Source organism: Triticum urartu, chromosome 6A (genome assembly GCF_056163025.1).
Source record: "Triticum urartu cultivar PI428250 chromosome 6A, HENAU_Tu73, whole genome shotgun sequence".
NCBI lineage: Eukaryota > Viridiplantae > Streptophyta > Magnoliopsida > Poales > Poaceae > Triticum > Triticum urartu.
This window is the reverse complement of record NC_141878.1, coordinates 383,318,816-383,345,689: the sequence shown is the minus strand read 5'-3', so window position 1 is coordinate 383,345,689 and position 26,874 is coordinate 383,318,816. Positions and strand designations below refer to the sequence as shown.

The 26,874-nt window shown below is 45.8% G+C and overlaps 3 long non-coding RNA genes across 4 annotated transcripts; 1 reads left to right on the top strand and 2 right to left on the bottom strand.

Moving 5' to 3' along the window:
* Positions 1-11,560: 11,560 nt before the first annotated feature.
* Positions 11,561-13,373, bottom strand: LOC147965341 (uncharacterized). 2 transcript variants are annotated; one of them, XR_015608287.1, is made up of 6 exons: positions 13,234-13,373; positions 13,060-13,141; positions 12,768-12,902; positions 12,460-12,678; positions 11,957-12,106; positions 11,561-11,865 (listed from the first exon to the last, which is right to left on the bottom strand). It is a non-coding gene; the product is annotated as an uncharacterized LOC147965341 (long non-coding RNA). The 2 variants fall into 2 exon arrangements; XR_015608286.1 differs by having other exon boundaries at positions 11,962-12,106.
* Positions 13,374-13,890: 517 nt separating this feature from the next.
* On the top strand, positions 13,891-17,346 carry LOC147965340 (uncharacterized). The gene is made up of 2 exons (XR_015608284.1): positions 13,891-14,068; positions 14,952-17,346. It is a non-coding gene; the product is annotated as an uncharacterized LOC147965340 (long non-coding RNA).
* A 255-nt stretch (positions 17,347-17,601) lies between these two features.
* On the bottom strand, positions 17,602-18,973 carry LOC147965339 (uncharacterized). The gene is made up of 4 exons (XR_015608285.1): positions 18,418-18,973; positions 18,187-18,319; positions 17,936-18,094; positions 17,602-17,845 (listed from the first exon to the last, which is right to left on the bottom strand). It is a non-coding gene; the product is annotated as an uncharacterized LOC147965339 (long non-coding RNA).
* Between the last annotated feature and the right edge of the window lie 7,901 nt (positions 18,974-26,874).

The window sequence follows — 26,874 nt, the reverse complement described above, 5'->3', positions numbered from 1 at the left end:
GGTACGAGCCCGCTCTTGAGGCGCCCACCGTCACGGAGAAGAGCCTCGCCTCCGTGTGCCTGCTGACAGCGGGAGAGAGCAACGAGTGGGGGAAGATAGAGCTCCGTCTTGCGTACGACGAGCCGGAGCCTGAGGGGAGCACCTTCTTCCCCTTCTTCTCGAGCAGCGTGGCTGCTGGGTTGGTTCCTCCCTTCTCTGATTTCTTTTATGAAGTCCTCGACCACTATGGGCTGCAGGAGTTTGATAACCCACAAGTATAGGGGATCGCAACAGTTTTCGATAAGTAAGAGTGTCGAACCCAACGAGGAGCTAAAGGCAGAACAAATATTCCCTCAAGTTCTATCGACCATCGATACAACTCTACGCACGCTTGATGTTCGCTTTACCTAGAACAAGTATGAAACTAGAAGTACTTTGTAGGTGTTGTTGGATAGGTTTGCAAGATAATAAAGATTATGTAAATAAAAAGTAGGGGCTGTTTAGGTAAAGACACAACTAAGTTAGTTTTAGTAAAGAGCTTTTTGTTACGAGAAATTTATTTGTCCCTAGGCAATCGATAACTACACCGGTAATCATTATTGCAATTTTATATGAGGGAGAGGCATAAGCTAACATACATTCTCTACGTGGATCATATGCACTTATGATTGGAACTATTAGCAAGCATCCGCAACTACTAACATTCATTAAGGTAAAACCCAACCATAACATTAAAGTATCAAGTCCTCTTTATCCCATACGCAACAACCCCCTTACTCGGGTTTGTGTTTCAGTCACTCACGCAACCCACTATAAGCGAATCATGAACGTATTGCAACACCCTACAGCGGGGATCCCTCATGCTTGCGCGACATGGAGAGCACCATACGACAGCACCAATAATAAAACATGCAACTCAAACCAATCTTGATCATCAAATAACCCATAGGACAAAACGAATCTACTCAAACATCATAGGATAGCCATACATCATTGGGAAATAATAGTTGAGCACCATGTTTAAGTAGAGATTACAGCGGGTAAGAGAGAGGTTACACCGCTGCATAGAAAGGGGAAGAGTTGGTGATGATGGCGGTGAAGTTGTTGGTGAAGATTCGGTGATGATGATGGCCACGGCAGCGTTCTGGCGCCACCAGAAGAGAAGGGGAGAGGGGGCCTCTTCGTCTTCTTCTTCCTTGACCTCCTCCCTAGATGGGAGAAGGGTTTCCCCTCCGATCCTTGGCCTCCATGGCATGGGAGGGGCAAGAGCCCCTCCGAGATTGAATCTGTCTCTCTGTCTCTCTCTGTTTCTACGTTCTCAAATTCTACCCTTTCACCGTTTCTTATATTCCCGGAGATCCGTAACTCCGATTGGGCTGAAATTTTAACACGATCTCTATCCAGATATTAGCTTTCTTGCAGCGAAAGAAGGGCACCAAATGCCTTATGGGGTGGCCACAAGGGTCAGGGGCGCGCCTGCCCCCCTAGGGCGCGCCCCCCTGCCTCGTGGCCCCCTCGGGCATCGTCTCGCGTGGATTTTTCTTCCCAAAAATCATATATATTCCAAAAAAAATCTCCGTCAGTTTTTATCCCGTTTGGACTCCGTTTGATATGGATATCTACGAAACAAAAAACATGCAACAAACAGGAACTGGCACTGGGCACTGGATCAATATGTTAGTCCCAAAAATAGTATAAAAAGTTGCCAAAAGTATATGAAAGTTGTAGAATATTGGCATGGAACAATCAAAAATTATTGATACGACGGAGACGTATCAGCATCCCCAAGCTTAATTCTTGCTCGTCCTGGAGTAGGTAAATGATAAAAAAGATAATTTTTTATGTGGAATGCTACCTAGCATAATCTTTGTCGCAGCCCTAGAATTGGTTGTAACTAGTTGCACAAGCATTCATGCATCATGTATATATTTATGAAAGTTGAATTGGGGAAAGTGGAAAGCCTTAGAAATCATTTCTAAAAAATGATCAACATTAAAAATTGCTTCAAATAAACCCAAGAAAATGTTCCTGTTCATTTCTGGAAATATTAGCAAGAGGTAAAATTCAAACCAATATTTTTGGAATCACAGAAATATTTATTTGGGTCTTTGAATTAAGTCAATATTTATTTGAATTGGAGCTACTAATTCCTATAAAATATTTGGTAGCTCCAAATATTCTGAAACTTGGTGAGGGCCTCTGGTTTAAATCAGATAGTGCCCATAAAAGTTTGCAGAATTTTATAAAGTGATTTAGTATATAAACTAAGTCAAAACATACTGCAGGATAATAGAAAACAAAATTAAAACAGAAAGCAGAGAGAGAGAGAGAGAGAGAGAGAAAGCAAACCTGGCGGCCCAGCTGTGGCCCAGCACTGTTGGCCCAGCCCACCTCCTTCCCTTGTCTTCTTCCAGCTGCTGCCAGGAGGACGACGGGCGTGTGCTCGCCGCGCGCGTGCCACCTCCACCCTGCCTGGCTGCCCCCTCGTCGCTCTGGCCCTCCCTCGCGACGCCACGCAGCCCCCGACCTCTCTCGCACTCTCCCTCGCCCTCATCCCCTCCTCTGTCTCTCTCTCACGCGCACGGCCGAACGCCACCATCGCCGCCGCCTGTAGTTGCCGCGGCCAGAGCCACCTCCTCGCCCTCCGCCTGAGCCCAGAGCTCCGCCACGACCTCTTCTTCGTCCCCATCCAGCTACACATCGCCGGATGCCCCGTGACGCCGCCCTGGAGCTCATCTTCAACCTCCTGCACCAAGCGTCGCCGTTGACGATTCGCCGTCACCAGAGCGTCCCCGAGCTATTCGACGATTCCATTGGATGCGCTGTGAGCTTCCCGTCGCTTCCCCGCTAACCCCGTGGCGTTTTTCTCGTCATAGCCGCGTAGCCACCGGAGCCGAGAGCTCCATGCCGCCAGCCATGGCGCCGCTGTGGCCAGAGCCCGAACCAGCCGCCCCCGCATGCGTCATCGTTCTCCCCACCTCTGCAGGAGCCCGTAGCCACCACCAGCTCCTCCTGCCGTACACCACAACGCCGTCCCGGCCAACTCCGTGCGGGCGCCGCCGCGGATGTGCTCATCACCGTCAGCTCCAGCGACTATGCGACCAACCAGTGGCACCGTTGGACGCGGCGCATCCCCAGGGTCCTGTAGAATCCACCCGCACAACGAATGGTCACCGGAACAGAGATTCCGGCGTGCCTCCGCCGTCGGTTGAGGTCGCCGGCGGCCTAACCCCGGTCGGCTGACGTGTCAAATTAGGCTAAAACTAATTAGTCACTAACTACCCTCCCTAGTCACTGACATGTGGGCCCATGCCCCACTGACACTTTTAGTTAGGATTAAATTAGCACTAACAGTCTCTGTTAATTAGCCTAGTCACTGACCAGTGGGTCCCAGCAGTCAGGTTTGACTCTGGGCAACTCAGTTGACCTGCTGACATCATAGTGACGTAGTGCTGACGCCATAACTCATTTTCTGGATTAATTATAATTCAGAAAATTCCAGAAAATAGTTAAAACTTCTAAATTCATAGTAAATCAACCATAGCTCCAAATCAAATAAATTATATATGAAAAATTATCAGAAAAATATGAAGAATCTGTTTATGACATGATCATGCATGTTTGAACAAGTTAACCTCGCTGAATAGGACAAATGATGATTAGGGAAATTTATGAAATAACATTTGGAGTTGGAATTTGATCTTGTTTGAGTTCCACTTCAATCAAATTGGCTAGATATTGCATTAGGTCAATTCAGTACCTTAATATGTCATATCATTCATTCGCTTGTGCATTGCATTAATTGAATGCTGTTATGTTCCCTTGCCGGTAATTGTCCCCTCTCAGTAGACGTGTTTCGGCGATATGATCGATGACACCGATGAAGAGCTATACTATCTTCAGAAGTGCCAGGCAAGCAAAACCCCCTTGCTCATTCCGATACAATCCCACTCTCTCGCTCCTGCTCTCTTTTACTACATTAGGACAACAAGGATTCATCTGTTACTTGTTGCGGTAGTTGAATCCCTTATCCTCTGCATGACCTGTCATTGCCACAGTAAATAGATGAAACCCACTAGCATGAGTAGGAGTTGTTTGAGCCCTGATGTGCCTACTCATTCATGCTTGTTTGTCATGCCTGCTATTGCATAGAATTGTGTCAGGTCTGATTCATCGGGGATGAATCGGAGGTGTGTGAACATGTCCTACTGTTGAGAGCTAAGTGTGTGAATATGATTTGGTAAAGGTATCGATGAGAGGCCATGTAGGAGTACATGGTGGGTTGTTTCATTGAAGTCGTCCTTAGGAACTGAGTTCTGTGTTTGTGATCCATGAAACAGCTACTACCACACATTGGGCCCTGAGATATGACCCCGCTCGACTTACTGACCCCTCTCGTCCTCTGTCCAGGAGTTGCAACTAGTTTCTAGTGTTTATAGGATATGTGTTGGCGGCCGTGCGTAGCGCTGACCCTAGGGGTGGGCTATGATGCGGTAGATACACCGTGGAACGGTGTACCGGGCGCCCGTTTGGTGTCTCGGGAACCCTGCACACATCGTTTGGGGTTGTGAGCGAAACTCCGGCCGGATCTCCTCGTGGATGGAACCCGAATAGGTGATAAACCTAGACTAGAGACTTGTGCGGTTAGTCAGGTCGTGGTCTACACCCACGCCGGCTTTTGCTTGAAGTCTCCCGAGCACATGTCGTGTGCAGACGCTAAGTGGTGGAAACATGTGTGACGAAGTACACCCCTGCAGGGTATAAAACTATTCGAATAGCCGCGTCTGCGGTAAAGGACTTCTGGGTTGCCTATAACAGTTCATAGACAAGTGAAAGTGGATACTCTAAAACTCGCAAGGTAAGTGTGAGTGCTATGGATGGCCTTCTCGTGGGGAGATGGAAGCGGATCCATAGTGGTTTATTGAATGGTGAATATGTGGACTCGTGTGCGCCACCTCAAAAGAGTTGCTTGCAGTCGTAGTTCAGGTTAGCCACTAAGTCAAAGCTGGCTTGCTGCAGTTAAACTCCACCACACCCGCTTGTTGATACCGATGCATATGTAGCTAGTTCTGATGTAAGTCTTGCTGAGTACTTTTGAACTCACGTTTGCTTAATTTATGTTTTGCAGAGAGACTTCAGTCTCGCTAGTAGTATCGCGTGGACTTCGACGTTTAGCTTGATACCTCAGCTACGATCTTGTGCCCTCGGCAGGATCTGGTAGATAGTCAGGCTTCTCAGTCTTTTTCATTTGTAGATGTCTGTACTCAAACATGTTAAGCTTCCGCATGTGCTTTGATTTGTTTGCTATGATTGTTGGGTCATGAGACCCATGTTTGTAATATCTCACTCCTCAGAGCCTAATGAATAAATACTTGAGTCGTAGAGTTATGTTGTGATGCGATGTTGTATTTACACATATCGAGCATATTGTGTGTATGATTGAAATGCTTGGTATGTGTGGGATCCAACAATCTAGTTGTTTATCCTTGGCAGCCTCTCTTATGGGGAAATGTAGTCTAGTACTTCCATGAGCCATAGTAGTCCGCTACAGCCCGGTTCACCACAGTCCTGCTAGCCCAGCACTACTGCTCAGGGCACTTGACTGGCCGGCATGTGTTTCACTTCGTCCCTGTGTCTGTCCCTTTGGGGAAATGTCACGCGGTGACATCCAGAGTCCTGCCTAGCCTGCTACAGCCCGGGTTCCCGGAGTCCTGTTAGCCCAGTGCTACAAGCCGGATTCACACGCTGCTGACCGACATGCTCGATGTGATTCATGTATGCATGTCCCCATAGGTTAGTGCCGCTTTGGGTTCACGACTAGCCATGTCGGCCCGGGTTCTCTGTCATATGGATGCTAGCGACACTGTCATATACGTGAGCCAAAAGGCGCAAACGGTCCCGGGCCATGGTAAGGCGACACCCGTGGGAATACCGTGCGTGAGGCCGCAAAGTGATATGAGGTGTTACCGGCTAGATCGATGTGACTTGGAATCGGGGTCCTGACAATCTTGATCACATATCTAATCATGGCATGAATATTAAGACATGGGTGATTCAAAGCAATAGTCTATCATTTGACATAAAAACAATAATACTTCAAGACTACTAATAAAGCAATCATGTGTTTTCAAAATAACATGGCCAAAGTAAGTTATCCCTACAAAATCATATAGAATGGCTATGCTCCATCTTCACCACACAAAATATTCACATCATGCACAACCCCAATGACAAGCCAAGCAATTGTTTCATACTTTTGACGTTCTCAAACCTTTTCAACTTTCACGCAATACATGAGCGTGAGCCATGGACATAGCACTATAGGTGGAATAGAATGGTGGTTGTGGAGAAGACAAAAAGGAGAAGATAGTCTCACATTAACTAGGCATATCAACGGGTTATGGAGATGTCCATCAATAGATATCAATGTGAGTGAGTAGGGATTGCCATGCAACGGATGCACTAGAGCTATAAGTGTATGAAAGCTCAAACTGAAACTAAGTGGGTGTGCATCCAACTTGCTTGCTCATGAAGACCTCGGGCGTTTGAGGAAGCCCATCATCGGAATATACAAGCCAAGTTCTATAATGAAAATTCCCACTAGTATATAAAAGTGATAACTCAAGAGACTCTCTATATGAAGAACATGGTGCTACTTTGAAGCACAAGTGTGGTAAAAGGATAGTAACATTGCCCCTTCTCTCTTTTTCTCTCATTTTTTTATTTTTTATTTTTTTTTTATTTTTTTGGGCCTTCTCTCTCTCTTTTTTTTCTTTTGTTTATCCGGAGTCTCATCCCGACATGTGTGGGAATCATAGTCTCCATCATCCTTTCCTCACTGGGGCAATGCTCTAAATGATGGTCATCACACTTTTATTTACTTACAACTCAATATTACAACTCGATACTAGAATAAAGATATGACTCTATATGAATGCCTCCGGTGGTGTACCGGGATGTGCAATGATCTAGCATAGCAATGACATCAGAAAACGGACAAGCCATGAAAACATCATGCTAACTATCTTACGATCATGCAAAGCAATATGACAATGAATGCTCAAGTCATATATACAATGATGATGATGGAAGTTGCATGGCAATATATCTCGGAATGGCTATGGAGATGCCATGATTGGTAGGTATGGTGGCTGTTTTGAGGAAGGTATGTGGTGGGTTTAAGGTACCGGCGAAAGTTGCGCGGTACTAGAGAGGCTAGCAATGGTGGAAGGGTGAGAGTGCGTATAATCCATGGACTCAACATTAGTCATAAAGAACTCACATACTTATTGCAAAAATCTATTAGTCATCAAAACAAAGTACTATGTACATGCTCCTAGGGGGGGTAGATTGGTAGGAAAAGACCATCGCTCGTCCCCGACCGCCACTCATAAGGAAGACAATCAATCAATAAATAAATCATGCTCCGAGTTCGTTACATAACGGTTCACCATGCATGCATGTTACGGGAATCACAAACCTCAACACAAGTATTTCTACAATCCACAACTACCCACTAGCATGACTCTAATATCACCATCTTTATATCGCAAAACTATTGCAAGGAATCGAACATATCATATTCAGTGATCTACAAGTTTTATGTAGGATTTTATGACTAACCATGTGAATGACCGGTTCCTGTCATCTCTCTAGATAGATATAAGTGAAGAAAGAGAGTTTAATTCTTTCTACAAAATATATGACCACGCTCTAACAAGTATAAGTGAAGCAAAAGAGCATTCTACAAATGGCGGTTTTCTATGTAAAGAGAAACAGGCAATCCAAACTTCAAATGATATAAGTGAAGCACATGAAGCATTCTATAAAGTCATACTCAAAAGATATAAGTGAAGTGCAAAGAGCATTCTATAAATCAACCAAGGACTATCTCATACCAGCATGGTACATAAAATAAAAATGAAAACTAGATGCAAAAGACGCTCCAAGATTTGCACATATCGCATGAACGAAAGGAATCTGAAAACATACCAATATTTGTTAAAGAAAGAGGGGATGCCTTCCGGGGCATCCCCAAGCTTAGACGCTTGAGTCTCCTTGAATATTTACTTGGGGTGCCTCGGGCATCCCCAAGCTTAATCTCTTGCCTCTCTTCCTTCTTCTCACATCGAGACCTTCTCGATCATCGAACACTTCATCCACACAAAACTTCAACAGAAAACTCGGTAAGATCCGTTAGTATAATAAAGCAAATCACTACTCTAAGTACTGTTGCAAACCAATTCATATTTTGTTTTTGCATTGTGTCTACTGTAATATAACTTTTCCATGGCTTAATCCACTGATATAAATCGTTAGTTTCATCAAAACAAGCAAACTATGCATCAAAAACAGAATCTGTATAAAACAGAACAGTCTGTAATAATCTGAACATTCACCATACTTCTGATACTTGAACAATTCTGCCAAAATTAGGAAAAATAAACAATTTGTATAGAAAGACAGTGCAAAAAGAATCAGAATCATTTGATCTTCCAATTAAAAATGTAAAATCGCGCACTACAGCCAAAGTTTCTGTCCTGCACCATACAAACTATCAAGCAAATGTAAACATCCTAAAGGCAAACCTTGGCACATTATTTTTATAATACAATGGAATTGTACAAGGGGATAATTATTTTTGTTGAAAAGTTTTTGTAATCAAGATTCACAAAGTTTCAGTGAGCATGAACAAAGTTCAAGGAGCTCTCCCACTTCAACAATGCTTGTCTTTCTCACTTTCGCTTTTCTTTTTGAAAAAAATTTGGGTTCCCCTCTTTATTTTTGTTGTTTTTAAACTATACTAACACAAATGCCCGTGCGTTGCAACGGGTACAAAATAAATAAACTTATTCTTAGAAATTTTTAATAAAAACTCAAACAACTTTGAAAGTAGCAAAAATATTATTTGAAGTGTTGAAAAGTGCATTTTCTATGCCATGTTGAAGGACCAATCTCATAATTCACAAAGAAATATTTTCTAATAATTAGTTCATAGTAAAACACATGAAAATCTGTCAATTTTGAACATAAAACAAAAAGGCAGTGTGGGTGCAAAGTTGAATGTGCTCACCATAATATTCTGAAGTTGTTGATGTAACATTATGTATCCGGATTTCGCTGAGGAAGACTATCACTATGGCTGCCATCATATTCCTTTGTTTATATAGGAGGCAAGGATAAGAGCACTAGTATGATGAGAGAGAGGAAAGAAAAGGCTTCCATGAAAACGTAATATAATTCAGATTCACAAAAAAGCAACATAATATCAGTACATCAGATCATAGTTTGTGAAAACACAATCTTTATTTTCTTGGTGCATCTGATCTGCATTCTATAGATCTCAATTACAATTCATGGATAAGAACAAATTAACTTTCCCGCAGAAAAAAGAGATTAAATTAACCTAACTGTTTTGTGACATATCTGGCCATCAACACAGGTTCCATGATCCACAACTTATGTCTGGAGATGTGCATTAGTTATTTCAGTTTAGAAAAAAAAAGGTTGTATATTGTGAAGAATCAAACTACAGTATTACTTTGTTATTGTTACCTTAATGATGAAGAGTCTGTATCACAATGGAACACCCACCAGCACAGAAAGGACATCCATGCACTAAGTGACCACGGGACGACAAGAATCATTCCATTTTTCAGTGTGTATATATATATATATCAGGCTATACTTTTAGTAAAATTGCACTCCCTCTGTTTCCTTGACATTTTGGTGGTTCAAATTAGACTACCAAAACGTCATATATTGAATGGAGGGAGTACTTCTGAAATTATGTATAGAAAACTTGCGCCCTTGTTAACATGTTTGTTACCACAAATTATTTTACAAAGTAAAATTATACAAACAACAATATATGTCCCAGCCTTTTCTCAACGCACAACAAAGTAGAGGCCATGTACACATTGTTAACGAATGAGAATATCAGTCTTATGTATGGCTGGATGGATTTTACCTGCAAAATTTCTCTACAAATAAACATATCTTCTTTGCTGGATGTAGCTTCACCAATCAAACCTGAAGAATCCCAGAAAAAATCAATCATAGACTTCACATGGAATCAAACTTCATATGCAGATGAATTGTTGCCTAAAACTGCTAGAAAAAACATGTTCAACTGAATTGTTTTCGGCACTGGATCAACTCATAATCTTACTTATATATTAAAATGTATGATGTTTTAAACCAACATAATTTTTTAGAGCAGGTAAAAAAGAATGTACAGGGACTGCCAGTAGCATAATTGATGGTTACATGAAACATCCATATGAAAGATAACCTCCATTGATTGAAAATTTCGAGTTCCACTCCTTTGCTTCAATAGAAACGGCCACTTAGTCATAGATCAGTAGAAGGCAAAAAAATGGATACACATCTATATGGGCCTACTCCTATCATAGTTTATACATAGCAACAAATTGAGATTACATATGGCTACATAATAAGATTCCTTTGCATCATCGTGTTCTTACATTGAAATATGGTAGCAGCAAATTGAAAGATTCTAATGTGTTAGTTTTGGCACAACAGGCTTCGGCCTCCTTGACATCCAACTGCCTATCTGCAAGCAATTTTTGAATCATCTCGGGTACACACCATGCACATAGTTATCGTGATTACAGCATTGTAGGCAACAAAAAGGAATCCATATGTAATCTGAATCTTCTCTGAACTTTTTAGGTTTGACCGTCCAGGACCTCGGTCACACAAAATTTGGCAGCTCAAACTTTTACCCTTACCAGTCTTCCATCATCCATGGAAAATCCACCACATACTTGGCTTCACATCGAGATGGTTCACCATGTTCATCTCACACTACTTGTCACACTGCATATCCACGAACCAATCCAGTTAATGTTTGACTACTGAAAAAAATTCAGAGTAAATTGATAGATGCATGAATAAATCAATCGATGCGTTGCAATGGGAGAAAAAACATCACAAACACGCCACCAGGCTCTAGCACCTTCGCCTACGACATGGCAATCAAGCATACTTTGCACCCATGCAACGGGCCCCATGATGATCTTGCACCCTTGTGGCTCAACCGGCGACGTCGGCGGCGGGTCAAGGCAGCTGCAGAGCAGGCGCGACACATATGTCACGAGCTGCTCAACCACCTTTCCTCAAAATACAACACAACAACAAAGGGAACTTGGCTAGAGATTGCACTTGAACACTTAGGTGCAAGCCTGCAATAGAGATGATTAAAACTTTCAAGAATACAAATTTGGCTATCCGTTACAGTGGGAGATGCAGTGTATATGATGGCGAAAATGGGCAAGGAAAAAAATTATCAGTATGTTCCAAAATTATAAGGGAATTTGAAGAAAAAAAATACTTCCATTACAAAACAAAATTTAGTAAGATACAAAACATTAATTTTATTCAGAATGTACAAGATTAATTTGAGCAGATTTAAACACAAATCTTGCACAGAATATTCAAATTCAAAGGATACAAAAAGTAAATAGACAAAATCTACCCAGAAGTGTTGCCACATGTGTCTACTGTCACTGTTGGAAATGCTCCATGTATCGTCAATGTTAGTGGGAATAGCTAGTAGTAAATAAGGAAACTGTAATTTGAACAGCAGCATGTCCCAGAACCACACCTCAAGCAACATCTCGTACCCAGTATAGCTTCTCATCCTCTCCAATGTAGTGATCCTAACCTCATTATCACTAATCTATCCATCACAGTGAACTGACATAAGTTTTAGAATGCCAAAAAAAGGAGATTGTAGCATTTGGTTTCGCCAGCGTAGGGAGGAGCTCGGACAGAAAAAGGAGTCGGTGGAGATAGCTTAGCCTTGCATGCAAGAGCGTCGAGCTCGAGTTTGGTGGGAGGCGGCATAGCTCGGACATATGTCTGCATGAGTAAAAAGGTGTAAAAACTTCTCATATTTGCAGTTATCCATGAGAACAAAATTTTGCTAACTCACGAAACTCATAGTCAGAACCTTACAGGCATTATTCTCTTGTCTTTTCAGCTTGCTACATAGCCATAGTCAGTTCGAAAATTGATGAACCGTTATATGCTTGGACACAATTTTTTGAGATAGATTATTGCTTGCTTCATGGACTCATGCAATCTTAGTATCATTAGCGATCTGGGGAGAGAAAAGCAACATTAGCAATGAAATGGTCACATGAGACTGCATTAAGTTGCCGAATAGCAGAGCACACTTAGCCTTGGTTTATAACATATATATGGCCCATAACTGAGTGCTAAACTGCTAGGACTATGCACATATTCATTTATTAGTTGCTTAATTTGACAAGAAAGTAGAGATGACAGTAAGTAGAAAAAACTAAAATATGTGGTAACTGAAAGAGACCTATTTTCATGGCCTGCATTAAGAGAGGATGAAAAATGCATATGCATATCAATCCAGCAAAGCTTCCGCCCAAGCAGTGGAACCTCTAGATGTCTGCTTTGGTGGAATGGAAGTTGCTCGCTCACCGGAAGGCTCCTGGAAGGGGTCGGCTGGAATGGGAGCTGCCGGAACCGGAGCTCGGCTGGTCAGAAACACAAGGGGCCAACACGGTCTATGTCAAGGGCTGACGCCTCGCTCCCACGGTCGATGTTAAGGTCGCGGTTGTGGTCACAATTGACGACGCTAGCTTCAACATCTCGCCCTCATCGTAATCCTGGTCGTCCCCTGTTCAGCCATTCCCAATGCTTGTCACCAAAAAGAAAGCCACCGTTTACCCTTAGTTAACAGTGTCGAGCTAAATGGGATTTAACATAAAAGTATAACAATGTCGTACCTCAGAATCAGTGACCAAAGACCGTAAGCTGGATGGAGATGGAGTAGCACCAATACCCAAAAAATCTACAAATCCGCTGCTTTGATCTGAAGGTATTTTCTAATTTTTAGAAGTGGAAATCACATGGAAAGTCACCTGAAAAGGAGCAACATATGAACTTATAGCAAAAGCTGAAGGCCTGGCAATTCTGGGCAGCATTTATGGTGCTGTTGGAACAACATGTGAGTGCAAGCATGATACTGAAGGTGCTATGCCATTGCATCTATTTAATAAAATGTGCAAAGCTAATAACCTTGAAAGATCCGCTTGTTGAGTTCATCCTCTACATATTTATACACGCAATTTATTCAGGTAAAAATCCATCTTCTTTAACACTGAAAGAATCATAAAAATTGATTGACTTAAATGCAATATCATAATAAAACGGATCTGATGAGAAAGAGGAAAGGTGGATCACTTTGGTTACCTGACGAAGACGGATGATGAACCCTGCGTCGGCGCGTTGACCACACTACAAGAAATATGTTAATCCATGACGGATTTCTGTTGACGGTTTCAGAAACTGTCATCGATGGCCCGGTATAGCCCGCCAAGCCCGCTAAAGCCCGCCTAGCCACTCCCGTATAAAACCTAACCCTAAGACTTTGTTCCTCGGCCCGTGGCCACACCCTTCTCCCAATTCCCCATCGTCTCCCACGCATCGCCGCCAACCACCTGTTTGCCTCCGTCCTCTCACAGCTCGCCGCCGGCCTTCCCCCTTCCCTCCTCCTGCCTCGCAACTCTGGCAGCTGCCAGATCTGCCGGATCCCCCACCCAACCATCCCTCCAGGAACCCATCTGTCTCTCTCTCTCTCTCTCTCTCTCTCTCTCTCGTGCGACCACTCGCGCCGCGACCAACGGCCGCCGATTCCGGCGAAGTCTGCCACCACGTACCAGACTCACGACCTGGTCTCCGACCTCTCCGTCCTCCTGACCGGCTGGATCCACCGATCCCGGTCTCCGGTGCTCGCCCGCGGCCCCTATCCCATGGCTAGGGTTTTGGCTGCGGCATCACGTCCATCGACGACATGTGTCCGGCGGCTCCTCTCCGTCGCACACCGCAACCCCCTCGCGCCCTCTTTACCTCCTGGATGGTGCCCCTTAGCTCGGTACGCTCGCGCGTGTTGTGCTCAACGACAGAGACCCCAGCCTCCTCTTCCGCGTCTCCGGCGCGGCCGTGCATCCTGCAACGACCTCCTCTGCCGCGCGACGGTGGTGGCTGACCTGCACTGCGACAGTTGCATCATCTACAAGCCTCTTTGGTGAGCTGCGTCCCTCCTCTGTTCAGAGCCCATGACTGGGCCATACTCTGTTACATGTAGATTACTACTTGTATGCGCCTGAATAAGGGGCTAAATTGTATAGTAGGAATTCTAGTTTTTCTTGTAGGACTCGTTGCACCTTTAGTTGGTTCTATTATGTGTTGGATAGTGTGGGAAACCTGTTAATCCGATGGCCTGTATGCTGGTTCGTAGGTGCTTTTTGCATAACCATTTTGGTGGATGCACTATTTCGGTGTTGTTTCGTAGGTGCTTTTTGCATAATCAGTTGAGTGGATGTTCTATTTTCTAATATCATCATTCAGGTATAGCTGATGTTGCTAAAGTTAATGGTTTGCATACTGTTTTTTATAGTGCACAACGAGCTTTGTGCATGATTTGCTGTCCATTATGTATTCAATAACAACTCTTGGAAAACCGATACCATTAGAAGCTAGCCACTTGAGAAGGTTTGCTAATTTTTTCACAAATTCTGAATTAGTTATAACTTAACAATGACGTTGTGGCAGAATTTTAAAATAAGGCTCTGTAGTATCCACAATAGAATGTGTTTGGTGCAACGTACTACATGTGCAAAGAGCAAAGCATACTGATTCTTATGATACTGTTAGATGCATGCATTCATGTGCACCGATTTTAATATATGAAAGTAAAATAAGATAAATGGAATGGATTGTAGTAAAAATATATGCATCTTACACCCAATTCAGTGCAAAGGATGAGCTGGCCTGGTCTCCTTAGCTAGTTATATTGTGCACCTTCTCCTTTCCTAGATATGCTCTTAATCGTCAGTGTATTTCTTCTTCCTTGTTTTAATCTTATGAATTAGATGCAAATACTGACGCTTGTTCCTCCTCCTCTACAGCCAGTGTGTGGACTAACAAAGCTAAGGAAAGATGGAATCCGTATGGCAGAATGGAAGAAATAAAATGAATAGATGAAGCAGTAATTCAAACAAAATCCCTGTATGCAATATAAACTAAATAAGGATACATGAGGATAAACTAACAGAAGGATAATTATGTTGTGTGCTAATTCCTGTATTTACATTACGCTACATAAGATAAACTGCCATAAGTATGCTAGTCTGAAGGGTTGATAACTCACATCTGTTTTTGAATTCGGTTGTTTTATCTGTTTAGGGTCCTCAGTGTATTAAATGATTCGATATATAAAATCAACAAATGTTAAATATTTCAGTTTTACCATGTTCAATTAACCTCCTTGATACCTTCATGTGTGTTTAGGGTCAAAAGCATGTGCTGTCAGTGGCAGCAAATGTTCAGTTTAGCTACTGCCTGCTGGACATGTAAGGTTTATAGTGTGATCACAGCAGAAGGTATTTCATTTTAGTTGCACATTTTAAGGACTAGTAATTTGGTGTCTGATATGTGTGTTTTAGTCTCACCAATGCAAATATGGAAAATAATGTGCGGCTACCCATTGTACATTGTTCCTTAGTTCAGTTAGTATGCAATTGAATCAATTCTTTAAGAATCCAGTTAGTAAATTTAGACATTTGGGAAGGCATAGTTCTGTAAGAATTCGGTTCAGTTGAGACAACATTTTCATTTCAGTAATAATGAATGAAACCACATATCCAATTGTCACACTAATATCTTTGCTTTGCACATTATATTCAGTACATCTCCCACATAATCGACGCCGACGACACCGTCCTTGAGCAGAATAGGGTGAGCTTGATACCCTTCCATTCTTGATGTGAATTATTCAGGCTGTAGATTTTGAGCTGTTCAAGGTGCGGACTGTTGTGAGTTGTTCAAGGTGTGGACTGTTGTGTGGTTCCAGTAAAGTTATAACTGTACAAATATTTCTGTGTGCATAAAATCTGCATTGGACAATGTCCCTGATATCATGCATTGTATCCATACTCTACTAGACTTTCCTAACTATTAGTTCACCGTTTATCAAGTATTTTCTTGTTTAATAATTTACTAAAGATTTTATTTTTTTTCATGAAATAAAAGTACATAGCTTAGTACTCCACAAATAAACTATTAGTGTGGGAGATCTCTCAATGAAACTGTATCATGTTCTTTGTTAATATTTTGCATGCCATTTGAAGTTAACTTGGCAAGCAAGTATTGTTTAGTACTGTATTTGTTGGCGCTTTGAGATGAACTTGCAGCATTAGCATCAAGTTATATGAAAAATCCTTTGGTGCTGATTTTGATTTAAATATTGAGTTAGTATAGTCCACAACATTACATATTTGGATTTGAACTTGGCCTATTTTTATGCCCAGTTTGCGTTAATTATTTTAAGTTAGTCTGTCACTTCTTTACTGTCATTCTTGTTTGTTAAGGAATGGTGTGGTATAGTGTCTATGCTGGCAGAATTTTCTTTACATAATTTTTAGCTGATCGCTTATACAGAAAATTTTGATCCAGAAAATCCAAGTACTTACATGTGCGCACAGCTTCCTCTCACAAAAAAAACCTAAGTGCATGTCACTTTTTTTTCTCATTTCTTTTAGAGTACAGAAATGGTTGATAAGATAAACTAAATACATGTACAGGCGCACTGCTTCCTCTCAGAAAAAAAACTAACTACATGTCTCTATTACGTTTGTTTGCTTCTTTGAGAAATCTCATCTCTGTTCGCTAGGCCAGAAAATAGATAGCTCCCAGCCTGGTTAACCCCATGCACGTATTGTCTGTTCGGTCCAGAACCGATGACTGGACCAACTGCTGCTGCTACTGTACTTTTAGCTCTGATGTGTGCTTGTTACTTGTCACTTGTAGCCTAACTTAGATTATACTTTCATTTGACACACTTTTCTTCGGACAAATTTTTTTGAACTTGTAACTAGTCTGGTTGTTTTCACGTGTGTTACCCACATTTACCTGTTTCCATAATATAGTAGTGGCGTTTCCACGGATGTTATTACTCTTTGGATTATTTTGGAAGCTCGCTTTTATAACTTATTACAATTTTGTATGTGTTTTGATTCTATGCAGGTTTGGCAGTTGAGATTGAAGTTTTTTAGCAGGAATTGCTTGGCCTCGGATAGTTTCCTTGGTTCGGTGTAGTGTTTGAGATTAAAATCAGTAGAAGTGCATTTTCTTTGAAGTCATGTTACTCATTTTTTTAAAGGTGCTTATAGCACTTTCTAGATATTCTTGTGATTGATATTAAGCTTTGTTTTCTCAAATCAGACTAGATTGTTGGAACTCTGTATTGTCATGTAAACAATTGCTATTGTTTGAATGAATAAAATTTGGTTGTCCTCTTGTAAATTGTGTTCCATTGTGAAAATAGGATGTATGAAAAATAAATAGCTGATTGGTTGGATCATCCACCAAAATTATTGGGCCAAATCCTAATTGGGCTGGTTACAACATGGGCTATTAGCCTCGACGTCAGATCCACGTAGACGACTTGTTAGGTCCACATTGCATCCACGTCATGTAAATTGGTGACGGATTGTTCCATCACGGCCTAGTTTGGGCTTGGCGGGCCTGGGGCAGATCCATGACGGCCAAGAACCATCATGGAAGGTGCGGTGTCAAATTATGACGCGATATACATGATGGATTTTAAATCCGTCATGGATTTGCATGCATGACAGATTTTGGCTGTTCTGTGACGGACTAAGATCGTCATGTATTAACAAGTTTCTTATAGTGCCATGGCCTTGTGTAGGCTAGCGACGCGGATCTGCGTCCCCACACCCACATACAGGTTGGAGCTCTCCCGTCGCGCCGCCGGTGGGGCTCAGTAGACGACGTCGTCAGCCTGCTCGTAAGAATGATTTCTGTCAAGTCATGAGCAATTGTCTAAAATGGATTTCAAAGTTCAGTTTGTACAGAAAATCCATGTAAGTACCTTGGGGGTAAAATCTTCTATAACGTATACTGAATTGGATTTCATCTATGATATAGCGAAAGGAGGCCACGACTCAGTGTGCAGATACCTTAAAACTTTGGGCGATGCCGATGGCTATTTTCATTCGTCTGAGCCAAGCGAATTGGGCTGCTTCACCATCTAAAGGAAGAAAACAAATGAGATCAAATCTATGACACATAGAAAATGCAAATATTTAGTCCGTCGTAACGAAACTGAAGAGATAGACCTACAGTGTAGGTGCTCGTACAGGGTCCCATTTGATGCATACTCAAAGACTAACATCCTCGAGAATGGGTCACTCTCTCTGCAATAGACCAGAAACTTTGCTATGTTCTCATGATTCAACCTTGCCATATCAATAACCTACAATGTTCATCCCATTTTATTTCAATTAAGAGGTGTTTTTGAGTTGCAATTTTAGACAAATATTGGTACAAGCATCCAAGTGCACAAGAAAATACCTCACGGCAGAAGATTCATGCTAGAATAGGCCGGTGTTGAAGCAGTGCAGGACAGAATTCGTGGCTGCCTCGAGCCTCCTCCCTAACCTGCAGCAGCGGCAATGGTCCTCACCAACGGAGCTTCAGGTCAACTACAATGGCAAGTCAGAAACTTCGCCCGTCCACCCGAGTCGAGCAGGGGGAGGCCGGCGGACGGGCAGATCGGTGTGGGAGGCTTGGTAGTGGCCAGATCCGGGGCGCGGCGGAGCGGAGGATGCGGATCCGGGCTGGGGCGGCCGGATCCCGCCGGAGTCGCGCGGCGCGGCTGCCGGCAAAGCTCGGGGCGGCCATGGTGGCGCTGCAATGAGAGGGAGAGAGAGATGGTGAGAGGGAGGGAGGAAGGAAAGGGAGGAGGAGAAGGCAGGTGCGGCGACGTGACCTGTTCGCGGTGGCGGCGATCTCCGGTGATGCCGGCCGGCGCGGCGAGGCGGCGGAGGAAGACGGGGTCCGGGCGAGCGCTTGGTGCGGAACCGAGCTCCCTGGCTCCGGCGCACGCATTTTTGCCCCTAAAAAGGACCACGGGTCGAATACACAATAATGCAGGGTTTTTTATGTACGAACGAAACGTTTTCTTTAAAATAGGACTACGGGTTGATTCCTAAAAACCACAGGGGCCTTTGTAAAAAGAGGACGCGACGGTGAACCCGGAGACTCAATCCGTGCTTTATTATTAGGGAGAGATAAAAGCACTCAACAGAAATATATGACTCTCTAAAACTTCCGGGTTGTCTCCCTGGCAGCGCTTTCTTTAAATCCATTAAGCTAGGCATATAGTGCTCAAATAATGGATCCACCCGGATCCCAAGATATATCAAAGCCAATTTTAATTAGCAATGATTTAGCATTTAGTAGTGAGCACAAAGCAACATATATCAAGCAATGGCGAAGTCTAACTCTCTTCCTATCCATCGGCATGTCATAAAAGAACAATTCATGCACACATAGTAAAGGCCAATGCATAGTATAAACAGTTTCTTGCAATTTTGTTGTATTGGAAACATAGAGAGGTGAAGATATAGTTCCTCTCTCATAATAATTGCAAGTAGGAGCAGCAAGCACATGCATATTATATCTATCAAAATCATCATGTGTAGTAGTAAAATGCAACCCATTAATGTAATCCATAATAAGGGCAAACTTCTCCGATATAGTATAGTCAGGAGAATTCAAAAAGATAATAGGACTATCATGCGTGGGTGGAATAGCAACAATTTCATTAACATAAGGAACTATAGCAAGTTCATCTCCATAAGCATAATTCATATTGGCATCTTGGCCACAAGCATAGCAAGCATCATCAAAAACGGATATTTCAAGAGAATCAACAGGATCATAACAATCATCATAGCAATCATCCTTCGGTAAGCACGAAGGGGAATTAAACAATATATGAGTTGAAGAGTTACTCTCATTAGAAGGTGGGCACGGGTAGCTAATCCGCTCTTCCTCCTTTTGTCCTTCGCTCTCTTCCTCATCTTTTTCATCCAATGAGCTCACAGTTTCATCAACTTCTTCTTTCATAGATTCCTGCAAAATATTAGTCTCATCTTGGACAGCGGAGACTTTCTCAATAAGCGCATTAATTTCGTAATTGTATTCATAATTCTCATAACAATATTTCAGGATAGCTAAATTTTCAGGTCTATAAACAGCATCATCAAAATCTTCAAACTCTTTAAACATAAATTCAATTTCATAAGCACCCATAAAAGTAACAAATTCTTCTATTTGTTCCACATCATAGTAATCATATATACCATTAGCATAAGAAGCTAAGGTATTATTATCATTAAATTTGCATGAAAAGGGAAGATGTGGAGCCTTCATCCTAGAGCAACAAGTATAATCATATCTCAAGCATAGTTGCCTAGTATACCAATTCAATATATGAATTTGATCCCATAATAGTTTCCCTTTTGTGTCAAGCAGTAATCCCTAAAGTATTCACGTTGATCCAACGTTACTCCCATTACATAATTGAATGGGGTTTTCTCAGGATTATTAAAGTAGTACTCCCTCCGTCCGAAAATACTTGTCATCAAAATAGATAAAAAGGGATGTATCTAGAACTAATATACATCTAAATACATCCCCTTTTATTCATTTTAGTGACAAGTATTTCCGGACGGAGGGAGTACATAATATCTTTCACATAACCAGCATCGAGGGTTTTAGGAGGTTCCCCATCTCCATGAGCAGAAAGTACACCTATTTTTTTTGGTATTTCGTGTTCCACATCCATAACTAAAGATAAAGAACAACTAAGAACAGCAAATAAAAATTACTTAGTGATAAAGCAAACAAGCACACACGAGAATATTCACCCCACGCTATTGCTCCCCGGCAACGGAGCCAGAAAAAGGTCTTGATAACCCACGAGTATAGGGGATCGCAACAGTTTTCGATAAGTAAGAGTGTCGAACCCAACGAGAACAAATATTCCCTTAATTTCTATCGACCACCGATACAACTCTACGCATGCTTGATGTTCGCTTTACCTAAAACAAGTATGAAACTAGAAGTACTTTGTAGGTGTTGTTGGATAGGTTTGCAAGATAATAAAGATTACGTAAATAAAAAGTAGGGGATGTTTAGGTAAAGACACAACTAAGTTAGTTTTAGTAAAGAGCTTTTTGTTACGAGAAAGTTATTTGTCCCTAGGCAATCGATAACTAGACCGATAATCATTATTGCAATTTTATATGAGGGAGAGGCATAAGCTAACATACTTTCTCTACTTGGATCATATGCACTTATGATTGGAAGTATTAGCAAGCATCCGCAACTACTAACGTTCATTAAGGTAAAACCCAACCATAGCATTAAAGTATCAAGTCCTCTTTATCCCATACGCAACAACCACCTTACTCGGGTTTGTGTTTCAGTCACTCACGCAACCCACTATAAGCGAATCATGAACATATTGCAACACCCTACAACGGGGATCCCTCACGCTTGCGCGACACGGAGAGCACCATACGATAGCACCAATAATAAAACATGCAACTCAAACCAATCTTGATCATCAAATAACCCATAGGACAAAACGGATCTACTCAAACATCGTAGGATAGCCATACATCATTGGGAAATAATATATAGCGTTGAGCACCATGTTTAAGTAGAGATTACAGCGGGTAAGAGAGAGGTTACACCGCTGCATAGAGGGGGAAGAGTTGGTGATGATGGCGGTGAAGTTGTTGGTGAAGATTGCGGTGATGATGATGGCCACGGCAACGTTCCGGCGCCACCAGAAGAGAAGGGGAGAGGGCGCCCCTTCGTCTTCTTCTTCCTTGACCTCCTCCCTAGATTGGAGAAGGGTTTCCCCTCTGGTCCTTGGCCTCCATGGCGTGGGAGGGGCGAGAGCCCCTCCGAGATTGGATCTGTCTCTCTATTTCTGCGTTCTCAGATTCTACCCTTTCACCGTTTCTTATATTCCCGGAGATCCGTAACTCCGATTGGGCTGAAATTTTAACACGAACTCTATCCGGATATTAGCTTTCTTGCAGCGCAAGAAGGGCACCAACCGCCTTACGGGGTGGCCACGAGGGTCAGGGGCGCGCGTGCCCCCCTGCCTCGTGGCCCCCTCGGGCATCGTCTCGCGTGGATTTTTCTTCCCAAAAATCATATATATTCCAAAAAAATCTCCGTTAGTTTTTATCCCGTTTGGACTCTATTTGACATGGATATTCTGTGAAACAAAAAACATGCAACAAATAGGAACTGGCACTGGGCACTGGATCAATATGTTAGTCCCAAAGTTGCCGGAAGTATATGAAAGTTGTAGAATATTGGCATGGAACAATCAAAAATTATAGATACGACGGAGACGTATCAGCGTTGCACCTCCATCCCAACTCTGTTCTCCTCCTGTCCATCTTTGCCTACTACTGTGAGGCGTACCTGGGCGTGATGCCGTCCGTGGCGCTCCTGCGCCATTTCTTCTTCCTCCGCGTCAACGGCGAGCATGCCTCCGGGTGCGCTAATTTCGTCGCCTGCGGCAAGGCCAACTCGATCTTGAGCACCGGGAAGAGAGCCGACAACATTCGATCCAAGTGGGTCATGATGGACGCCAAGCACGCCCATCCATGCCTGGTGTTGCCGACGGAGGCGCCCCGGTAGGGCAAGGGGTGGCCCAAGGCGGAGCTTGTCGACGAGCCGGCATCGTCAGTGTTGGGGCAGATGATGACTGACCTGAAGCCGGGCAACGCGGGGGCGGCCAAGATAACAGGGGCGATGCTCCTGAGGGAGTTCTTGATGCTGCGGGTTGCCCCACTCCAGGCGCGTGCGCCCCCTCTGGGAGCTCGAAGAAGAGGAAAACAAGACCCGCCTGAGGCCAGGGGACCTGCCTGGCGATGAATTGGATGTCGTCCTACGCCTCATAGTCGGCGACAACCAGGAGTATCCACCTAGCGCCTTCGTTCCCCTGTTCCAACGCAGGGACCGGGAGGAATTCGTCGCCTCCAGGCCGACTTTTGATGCGCGCGGGCTGGTGCCACCGGTGCTTCCGGGAGCTCCTATGGCGCAGAAACCGATGGAGGTGTCTTCTTGCTAGTCCCGCGGAGAGGTGGAAGAGGAGGTGGACTCAGAGAAGACCCCGGAAGAGGTGGGGGACACTTCCCTTCTGAGCAAGGCCGAGATTCTCCGCGCCCTTCCTGATGATGCCGAAGCCGATGCCTACCAAGGGGGAGGGAGCAACCCCTCATCCCAATGAAGGGTAGGTCGTTGCTGGTGGTCTGTGGTGCCGCCTCCGTCCCAACACCTCCTGGGGCTGGATCCGATTCTGCCTCCGCACCGCCTGGCGCCGCCGAACCCAAACGCCTGCCCTTCAGGTCCCGATGTTGTCAGGCTTCAAGCTTCACAAGCGAAAGGTGGAGTACTTCGCGGTGGACCGGTAGGTATCTTGAGCTTCACTTTATCCCTCACGGTACCTGTTATTTCCTGACGCTCGCCTTTGGTTGATTGGGCCGGCGAAGAGGAAGGAGGATACGGGGGCCGTGCCTCCCTCCGCAAAGAAAGGAGGCAGCAGCGCCCGCATCTCCCCAGCCCGGTCGTCCTCGCGGGGCCAAGAGGAACATCACCGCGTGGAATCAGCCCCCATGGCCCCGCTGGCTCCGGAGGTGCCGGCGCTTGACGCGGCTGATGAGGTCCCAGCTGCTCCGGAACCCGCGGTCTCCCAAGCCCTGGTGACGGGGTCGCTTCCTCCCACCGCATCACCTCCATTCCCTGGTTCTTCTGCTCCCTCTATTGTCTTGGAGCGTGCCCTTTCAGAGATGACCCAGCTGCAGGCGGATCTCCTGAGCGCGGACCCACGCCTGGTGGCCGGGCGTCTAGAGTTGGCCTCTGGCTGGCTTCACTCCGACCTTGCGGTTCGTGTGACGTTGGGCCAGGCTGCTGCGGCTTCCGAGGAGGAGAAGCAAGGAGACGCCAGAGCTGCAGCCGATCATGAGGCGGCGCTGAAAGATGCCAAGGCCGCCCGTGACCGCTGCCAAGCGCTGGAAGGCGAGTTGCAGAGCCTGCATGACAAGCACGCCGAAGAGGTACGTTGTTGCCAAGCGAAGGAGGAGAATATGAAGGCCCAGGAGGAAGCCGTCAAGAACCGTGATGCTGAGCTGGCGGAGCTGGGGAAGAAGCAGGCCGCCGAGCGCAACCGGTTGGAAGAGTTGGAGCGGAAGATGGGGACGAGGGAGGCCGATCTTGATGCCAAGGCGCAAGTACTGGCCAAAGACCATGTGGCCTTCGCCGATATCGAGAAGAGGTCTCGCAAGGCGCTGAAGACACTCTACGAGCACGGCCTGGAGAAGCCACTGGACACCGACGAGGACGGCCCCGCCCAGCTGCTTCCTCTCGTGGTGAGGGCGCTTGAGGAGGTCGTTGATGGCCTTGGTCCCATGGCAGAGGCAGAAGCTCGCGTCCTGTCTTCAGCCGCACTGACTCGCGTCTTCAGCCATCTGCACCTCCGCGACCCCAGCGCTCGCCTTGACGAGCTACTGGAGCCTGTGGCCGAAGACCACTGCGAAGCTGCCACCGCGGCTGTACAAGGTCAAGTGGAGGCCTTGCTGGGGATGTTCCGTGGCTTTGTCTCCGATCCTTTGTCTGGCGATGTCGCGGGTCCTACGGCTGGTGGTGAAGGTGAGAACATCGTTGCCCACGAGGGAGCCCCTTTCGCAAGCGATGGCGATATCCAGGGGTGACCTGTGGCAATTCTTCCCGTTTCGTTCCTGTGACATGTATTAGGCCTCGTGGAGGCGTTTAGACTTTTCATTTGGTATTGTGAGAACAGTATGCTTGTAATATTTGCTTCGAGATTTTGCGATTTCCTTCCTATTTGCTTTGCGTTCTGCGTCGGCAGAGCCCGACCCCGCGCATACCTCAATCGCCGTTGGGCTAACGGGAGACCAGGACGGACCAAGAAGTGAGGGGCTACCTGACCAGTTAGGCTCCTGAGTCGCGATGCTCAAGAGTCCCCCTTGACACGCAAACAGCATATAGGGAGAGTTCGTGAGGATAGATCAATGTTCTACGTCGGCAGAGCCCGGCCACGTGCACACCTCAACCGCCATTGGGCCGACCAGAGACCAGGACGGACCAAGGAGTGAGGGGCTACGTGACCAGTTAGGCTCCTGAGTCGCGATGCTCAGGAGTCCCCCTTGACGTGCAAATAATTTCCATACCTGCCCTCGCCGAGGCCTCGGGAGGGGCGCGCGACGCCCAGTTCCGGGGGACCTGGTTGGGTGGCATGCACTTGGGCGTGACCCGAGCGCAGCCCCCGTGCCCAGCCCCCTCGTGCGGCTCTCCCGAGGGGAGGCATTGGGGTGAGGCTGGGCGCTGAGCTCTGGGCTCCCTGAGGTTGGTACGACCGTGGGGCTGCCCTCAGTTGTTTATCACCGGCGCGGAGCATAGTGCTTCAGCTTGTGCACGGGCATAGCCGCTCCTCGGCAGTGTCGACAGCCAGCGTGGAGCATGGTGCTTCCACTTGGGCGTGGGATGGGGGGCTCCTCCGGACCTGACACGTGGCTTGCACGGCAGGGCTGCGAGGTGTATGTGGGCACTCGTGAGCCAGCGCGGGACTCACGAGGCCCTACCTCAAGGCGGGTTGCGCCTGGTCTTGAGTCTTGGTGACTGTATGTCCCTGCAAGGCAGTTAGATGCAAGCACTCTAGGTCCTCAGGTCCCGATCCTCGAGCGAGCTCAGCCGTCGCTGGTATGCCAGGTCGTGATGCCGTGGTCAAGGCCAGGGGGTGAGGGCTGGAGAGCCAGTAAGAGCTCCTAAGTCGCGATGCTTAGGAGCCCCCCTTTTAATGTGCAAGCGAATTGCATAGGATGAACAGACCCGTGGTGGGCAGCAATCGCGCAGGTGACAGCAGTTGGCATGTTAAGCATGGAGAGCAGATCAATTCAGATAAATGCAGGAAGATACATGCCACCGGGTCTGGCCCGAGCGGCTTGGGGATGATGCAGCCCGAGGGGCGCCCCCAACAAGGTAAACTAAAGGCATAAGTAAAAGGGATACATGCCGCAGGGACGGACCCACGCGGCTTGGGAATAATGCAGCCCGAGGGCGCTCCCAGCTAAACGAACTTGGAAGATGTCACCTGGTTCTATGGACGAAGTAGAGTTAGTGCAGCTGAAGGCGTGCGTTGAAGAAATGATTCCTCATGAGCCGCCAGAACCCTGAGCCTCGGGAGGCTCTGGGGGCTCGGGAGGTTCCCCAAAGACCGTCTCCATCTCCTCTAGAACGGCGTGGTACCTGGCTTCCTGAGCCGCCAGGACATGCCGCATGTTGCGCTGATAGGCCGACGCCATGCTCGGCGAGCCAAAAGGCATTCGAACATAGATGTGTGGCGGGCCCTCGCAGCGGCCCACACGCGCAGATATGCTCCTGGGATGCGGTCCTGTTGAGCCCCGGGATGTCGATGCAGACACGCAACCCAGCATCCTCGCCGGGATACGGAGCTGCGCCTCGTGGGCGGCTGTCGCCGCGCATGGCTCTTGCTTCTTGCAGTTCCTGGGTGGTCCTGATGATGAACTCCTGAGTGGTGGGCACTCCTTGCCCTGTGCTCTCCTGAGGGCCGCGTGCCGCGAAGCACGCCTCCAAGTGGTGCCCAAGCGCCTCCCTCGTGAGGTTGGCAAGGTCTGAGGCACTCCAGAAGAGAGCCCCCGAGCCCTGCCTGAGGAGGGCGCCAGGCACGCCTTCCTATGCGATGGAGGGAGGCGCCCCTGGAGCGGGCGCTGGTCCGCGACGCCATCCTCCTGAGGTCCTGCACGGTGCGGCTGCTTCTTCTTGGGGATGGCCTCCAGAGGGCCTTCATTTCTGCTATCGGGGTCGTCGATTGCTGCGGCTTGAAAGGCGCGCTCGAGGGAGCACACCGCATTCCTCTCTTCACACGGGACCGTGATGATTCCTCCGCTTCCAGGC